This window comes from Belonocnema kinseyi, chromosome 1 (genome assembly GCF_010883055.1).
Source record: "Belonocnema kinseyi isolate 2016_QV_RU_SX_M_011 chromosome 1, B_treatae_v1, whole genome shotgun sequence".
NCBI lineage: Eukaryota > Metazoa > Arthropoda > Insecta > Hymenoptera > Cynipidae > Belonocnema > Belonocnema kinseyi.
This window is the reverse complement of record NC_046657.1, coordinates 141,982,394-141,989,097: the sequence shown is the minus strand read 5'-3', so window position 1 is coordinate 141,989,097 and position 6,704 is coordinate 141,982,394. Positions and strand designations below refer to the sequence as shown.

The window sequence follows — 6,704 nt, the reverse complement described above, 5'->3', positions numbered from 1 at the left end:
TATTGTTGACAGATGACAATGCGCCAATTAGCACAAATGGTAAGTTCCGACAGTGCCTACAAGTGTGCCTACTGGCCGCTAGATGGCAATACCGGTTTCATACGTATACACCTGGTAAATAGTTGAAACATTAATCAATAAAGATTTGCCAGCCAATACAATTTTTAACTAAGAAACAAAAAATTTTGACCAAAAAATTAATGAAATTGTTAAAATAGTTTTTCTAATTTGTTTATTAATTTTAATTACGATGAATTCTAAGTCAAAAATATAATAGGAGACTTTTAAACCAAAAAGAATAAATTTGTATTCCAAAAGACGAGTTTTCATCACAACATTTATATTTTTAACTGCAAAATATGATTTTTCAATAGAAAAGTGAGTTTATAAAATTTAATATTAATGTACATTATTAAATTTTAATGCACTTACTAATTTTTATTGAAAAATTAAATTCATGAGTTTCATGAATTGGAAGTTGCAATAAACTACTTTGAACAACTTTTTTAATATAAATATTTAATTCGACGGCAACCTTAGAGCTTATAAAGAATATTTTTAATATTAATTTATTTAATTGATTAATATCTTGTTATTTTTGTAAGCAAATTGTTAAGATGTTAATATGAATTTTATTTTAGAGAGTTGGGTAGGTTAACGTTAAAAAAAATCGATTTTTCGTACATTAAAAAAACAACTTTTATTTATATGAGAACACGTATTATGGCATTCGATGGACACATATTTGAACTTCCCTCAATATATTTTTCATGTAAAAATATGAACAATTGATCGAGTTACAGTCAATCTCCGGAGAGTCCAAGAAAAAAGGATGCAAAACGGGGCCCCTTATGTCACAGCACTGGATTATCTTAAATCAAAAAGTTGAACGACATTTTTGAATAAACCGTTGTAGAAAAGTTTTGAACGATCTTAAAGTTAGAAATAATCATTTTTTACAAAATGGGGGACTTTGAAAATCAAAATTTGATTTTATCGGTAAAAAAACGCTCGTTTTTCGTTTAATAAAAATAAATAAATAAAAATAAACGACGGTTCAATCCTCGTGGAATGATATCTAGAATAACTGGTTCAAATTGGGTAACGATCGGATAAACCGTTTTGGAGAAATAGCGGGCTACGTTTTAAAAACGTGGTTTCGAGAAAAACGCGTGTAATGTTTTAAAACTAGAACACGAGTGAATTTTTTTTTTGAAATGTTATACTTTTAGAAAATGTAACATAGAAAAATTCGATTTTATTTTGCCTCCAAGGTGCTCTACCCCTTTCAAAATAAAAATAAAATAAATTCCTTACGATTTATCACAATCCATTCTTGCTTTTTAATGTATTCTATAATTGTAAGTAAATTAAACCATTTTAGATTGGTAAATCCCATTATATTTTTCTTATCCCAGTATTGGCTTCTTTGGTGTCCCATTTACGGATATACATTATACCTCAAAATTCTGATATTTCAACAATATCCATTTATATTAATTAACTATAAAGTTAATAATGTTAGCTTTTCGTAACTGTGCCAGTAATGGTCGGTTTACCTTACTAAAAAAGAATAAATTATTTTGGGAGAAGGGCCTTTCCACACATTTGGTGCGGAGCTGCGGGCGTAGAGGGAATGCGGTTAGCCGGCCAACACCCGAGTTGGGACGAATCACGAAAGTCTCAGAATCGGGTTAACGACCGGATTCTCAGTACCTTTGCCAGACTTAGCGCAGTCGTCATGTGTGTGTAGTTCGTCCGTCGCTCCGTGCAGTGTCTGCTACTGATGCCAGCTACCATATTGACCATTCCGGAGGAACCAGCGTCTTTTTTGAAAGACCACCGAGGAAACTAACTCAGTAGGCTATTTACCTCCATTACTACTGCCATCCAAGGTAAAAAAATACATAAGTGATCTTACGATTCAGGGTTATTTTCTTATAAAAAATAGCCCTAAATCGCAAAATCACTTACGTATCTTTTCATCTTTGATGGTAGACGAGTATTTCGCTCGCGGGCTGGTGAATTACGCAACATTCTGTAAGTGGCTCTTAAAAGAAAAATGAAACTCGATTCACTTAAAAATTAGTAACAAAATAATTGTTTAAAAAAAATAGTCAAAATTTATCAAATTTTTTATTTAAAGGCAATTGAAAGATAAATATAATTTTATTTGAAATAAAGAGTAAATGCTAATTAGATTTTCTAATTTTTGTGCTTGAATTAATAAATGTAGTAGGTGATTAAACGATTCAGTGAATTCAACTTGAGTAAATATTTGATGCGACGTATTTGACCCGTCATTCCGACAACTTGCATGTGTCGGGTGCCACTCTTCTCAGACCGTGTCGACAGCCATCAAAGAGAAGCTCTTTCATTGGTCTTTCAGTTAGTGATAAATACATTCGCTAACAGAAAGGCCCATTAAAAAGCTTATCTAGCTCAAGCTAGATAAGGTTGGATTTGGTGTCACGTTCTAAAAAAATGTAGGTAAAAACAAACATAACATTTTTTTTTTTTATTAGAACTCTGTTGAAGTAAACTGATCATTACTGGGACAGTTAGGAAAAGTTAACCCACATAAACATAATACCAAAATGATGAATTGGAATTTTTGGTACAAAAATCGTTATAATAAGTGGTTAAGACATTCTTTGATCGATTAGAACAACAAAATATTTTATTAATTTTATATTTAATTAATATGAATCCTGCAAAGACTCTGAAAGGAAATTTCTGATTGATTCTGAAACAGTCGGAAAAATATTCTTTTCAGATTTTATCCGAAGCTTTCCGAAATCTGCATCCGAATTTATCAGTTTTTTTCCGATAATTTTTCCCAATACAATTCTGTCAGATCATATCAAAAATCTCCCGTTTATTGCTGTCAGATGGTATCACAAATTATTGATAATAATCATTATTAATAATAATATTATTTATTTTGTTTTTGAAAATTATTATTAAAAAATTGATAATTTGATAAAACAAGATAATTGTTTAATCAAGGTTTAAGAAATAATGACTTTTATCTTGAAATTGTTCACTAACTTATTATCAGAATTATTAAACAGTTATAATTTTGAAAAAATTATGTAATATGTAATTAATAACATTCTTCAATTTCGTAAATGAAATTTTGTTTACTTTCTAATCCTGCAATATATTGTAATTTTTACATGTTTATTTACAATTAAATAATAATTGCATATAAAGTTGTATTAAACAATATTACATAATTTACTTTTCCGATAAAATCTGATAGAAACTGACAAAAACACGCGCGCAGGCTAGTTTCGGAAAAGATTGAAAAAACGGAAAGATACCCCTGGGACACTTTCTGATTAATTCTGTTTATTGAAACCTCCAATTCTAACCTCAAACTTTGTCAACTACTTAGGTAAGTAATTTTTCAATAAATATAGTAAGTATATCTTAAAATTTAATGTTATAGAATAATATTACCGATTTACTTGCAAATTCAACTGTTTGGTAGTAAATTTGGATTTAGAATTCATTTAAATACATCAATTGAAAAAAGTATAGAAACAATTTCAATTTTTTTTGTTAGAGATTTTATTATTTGTTTAAAAATTCTGTAGATTGAAAAATCTTTTTGGAATATTTCAAATATCTTGTTAAAGTCGTCTTTTTGGTTCGAAAATTTATCATTTTAATTATAAATTTCATCTTTCTTGAGCAAAAATGCAACTGTTTGGTTAAAAATATTATATTATTATGGTAGAAAATTCAACAATTGGGTTTAGATATTTTGCTTTTTTTAATAAAAAATCTTATTTGATTAAAAAATCATGTCTTTTGGTAGAAAATTTATCTTTTTTGGTTACAATTTAAAAGGTTTGGGTGACAATTCGTTTGTTTAATAAATTCAATTGCTTTTAATTTATAATTAAAGGATTGTTGGTTGAAATATCAACTATTATATTTTTTGATAAGAATTCATCTTTTTTGGTAGAAAAGTAGTCTTTTGTACTCTAAAATTAAAAAAATTGTTATAAAATGGAAGTAATAGGTCAACGAAAAAGGTGAATTCCGATAAAAAAATATAATGGTTGATATTTCAACCAAACAAAATTTTAATTACAAATTGAAAGTAGTTGAATTAATTTAAAAAAAAATTTTCAATCGAACTATTAAAGCCCCAATAAGGATTGTTCAGTCAAGAAAGAAACTAAATTTTAATAAAACTGTTGAATTTTCAAGTAAAAAATATGAGTTTTCTTCAAAGCAGTTATATTTTTAACTCGAAAATATAAATTTTCATAAGAAAAGTTAATTTACTTAATTTATTTAAAAAAGTAAATCGATAATATTGATATTTATAATATTTAATATTAATATATAATATTAAATTTTAATGCATACTTACTAATTATTATTGACAGTTCATTCACAGATTTTATGGAGTATTTTTGATTATTTTTTACCAAATGGATAATTTTTCAGGGCAAACATATAAGGCAATTTTTACGTTTATGATTTATGTTGAAATATAAAATATACTCAACGATATTTATCATTGTCCTAGTATTGGACATATATTTTAGGTTGTCCCAGTATTGGTAGGTTTACCTTATTTGATTTATAAGGTGAAGAATCAATTCATAAAACAAGCATACAGTGTGAATTCAATTTAAAAATAGATTTTTTTTCAAGAATTGCATCGGAATCGAATACACCTAGAATTTAAATCAGCAACTCATTTGTTACGCTTCGTAAAGCAATTAAGACTTTTTAAAAATAAGGTTGAATTGATGACCTCAATTCAACCGTTCTTTATTCCAAACTTTTGGTTACAATCGATGTAGGTACAATAATAATGTGTGACAGACTGACTTTTGGGCGTAGCGGTTACATATATATATATAGTCTAGGAATCTAGTGGGCGAAGGTTAAAAGTTTCACTTTCGTAATGGTGAAGGTCCATAGTCCCTTTCGTAACACCCCCGTCTCTAGACTGAATTTCGTCCTCGAAATTATATTACTACTTTCCTTCCTTTTATAAGAATTCTACGAGGATTTTCAGAGAGGGGCTGCGCTTCTGGAGTATAAGTTACAACATGGTGTCGATTCTCTACTCTATTCTTTATGCAAAGCAAACATATTTTTCTCGGTATACATTCAGTAATGTAACGGAATAATCCGCATTGGTTCAAAAAGTAAATAATCGCTAAGACTATCACTGTGTAACCTAAATAATGTAGCCATTCGAGGCTTGTTTCCTTTCATGTTTTAAGTCTTCTATGAGTAGATATCCGCTCAAGCATATTTTGTGCGTCATCTAAACTAAGGTGCGCGTTTCTAAGTTCCTCAATGTTTAGTTGTTTTTAAGCTATCTAAATCTTGTTGATTGTTTTGTAAGTCATAGGTAATATTAACAATAGCTGTTTTTGACATTTCCAAGTTTCTAGGTAAGTCTAACTTATCTTCATTATTATACAGTTGACAATTACTTCCGGAAATTAAAGTAGTGACTTTTATTTGAATTGTCTCAATTGTTGTTTCGCAAGCAATGTCTAAGCTAACTTTGGTTGTTGGTATTATAATATAGCCCTTTTTCACTCGTACAAATGTTTCTTTATGCAGTAAAAAAGGGGACTGTGTACACTTAAGTTCTGCGTATCTACGTAGTAGGCTGGCTTCACATGTTTTAGAATCGGATATACGCAAGTTGGGTTGGTTTCTCTTCAAAATCAAATATTCGCCAATATTTTTACTTCTGTCAATTGTTTTCTGATCTGTCGGTACGTAACTGGCTTTATAAGTAATTATAAAATCATGGTCTGGGATTAGGGAGAGGAATATTTTATTGAATTTCGTTGGTATTGGAACTATTCTTTCCAAAGATCCTTCTTCTTTTTCGAGGACTGGGATATCGATTATATAGGTAAATAGCCCATGGATTATTGCTACATTGATGGAGTTGATTTCGATTATGTGTTGAATTCTTTTATTGTTTCTTTCATAATTTTCGGTGTGAGTATCTGAGGGTGTACAATTCCGTGCTTCCCTTCATTGATGGCATTAATAGCAGTATCAGCATCTTCTTTCATTTCGTTTATTAGAAGGGTGGCTAAAATTAACTTGGCGTTAACAAAGTTATCCTTGGTGTTTGAATTTACTGCGAAACTTAGTTTTCTAGCAGATTCGGATTCTTCTCCAAGTTTATCGTGTAATAGTTTATAATCTGTTGAGGATGTGTCCAATATGAGTTTGATGATTTTAATATGATTAGTTAATATTGTGGCTATATTTTTATTGTCGGTGTATATTTTATCGAATTCTGAGTTTATCTGGTTGAGGTCGGAATCAGAAAGGGTACCGAAGAGAGTTTTGGAAATATCTCCAACAAAGTTCGCAAGTCCACCAATCTTTGCTCGATAGTTGTTAAGTTTATCCCGATTACTAATCTCCATTCTTCATGAAAAAGATGAACTTTGTTCAGTTCTTCCATATAAATATTTCCTTGAAGTTTTTGTATAGTGTAGTTTGCCTGTGCCGTTATAAGGGATAATCCGAGGACTAAGAGGATAATCATCGCTGTTCTGCAACAAAATAGGGCATTACTTGATCACTGTGGATTCGAATGTTTTTTCCTTCAAATTTGATTACTAGGTTATTATTTGTAGTGATTTCTGTAATGACACCTGGGCCTTTCCAGCTTGGGTCTAGTTTGTTTTGTA

The 6,704-nt window shown here is 29.6% G+C and overlaps 1 long non-coding RNA gene across 1 annotated transcript in view; it reads left to right on the top strand.

The window, feature by feature from the left end:
- The first annotated feature begins 1,745 nt into the window (after nt 1-1,745).
- Nucleotides 1,746-6,704, top strand: part of LOC117172272 — a 23,236-nt gene continuing 18,277 nt past the window's right edge. Inside the window, exon 1 of the long non-coding RNA XR_004467003.1 lies at nt 1,746-1,859. This is a non-coding gene — a long non-coding RNA (uncharacterized LOC117172272). The remainder of the gene's footprint in view (nt 1,860-6,704) is intronic.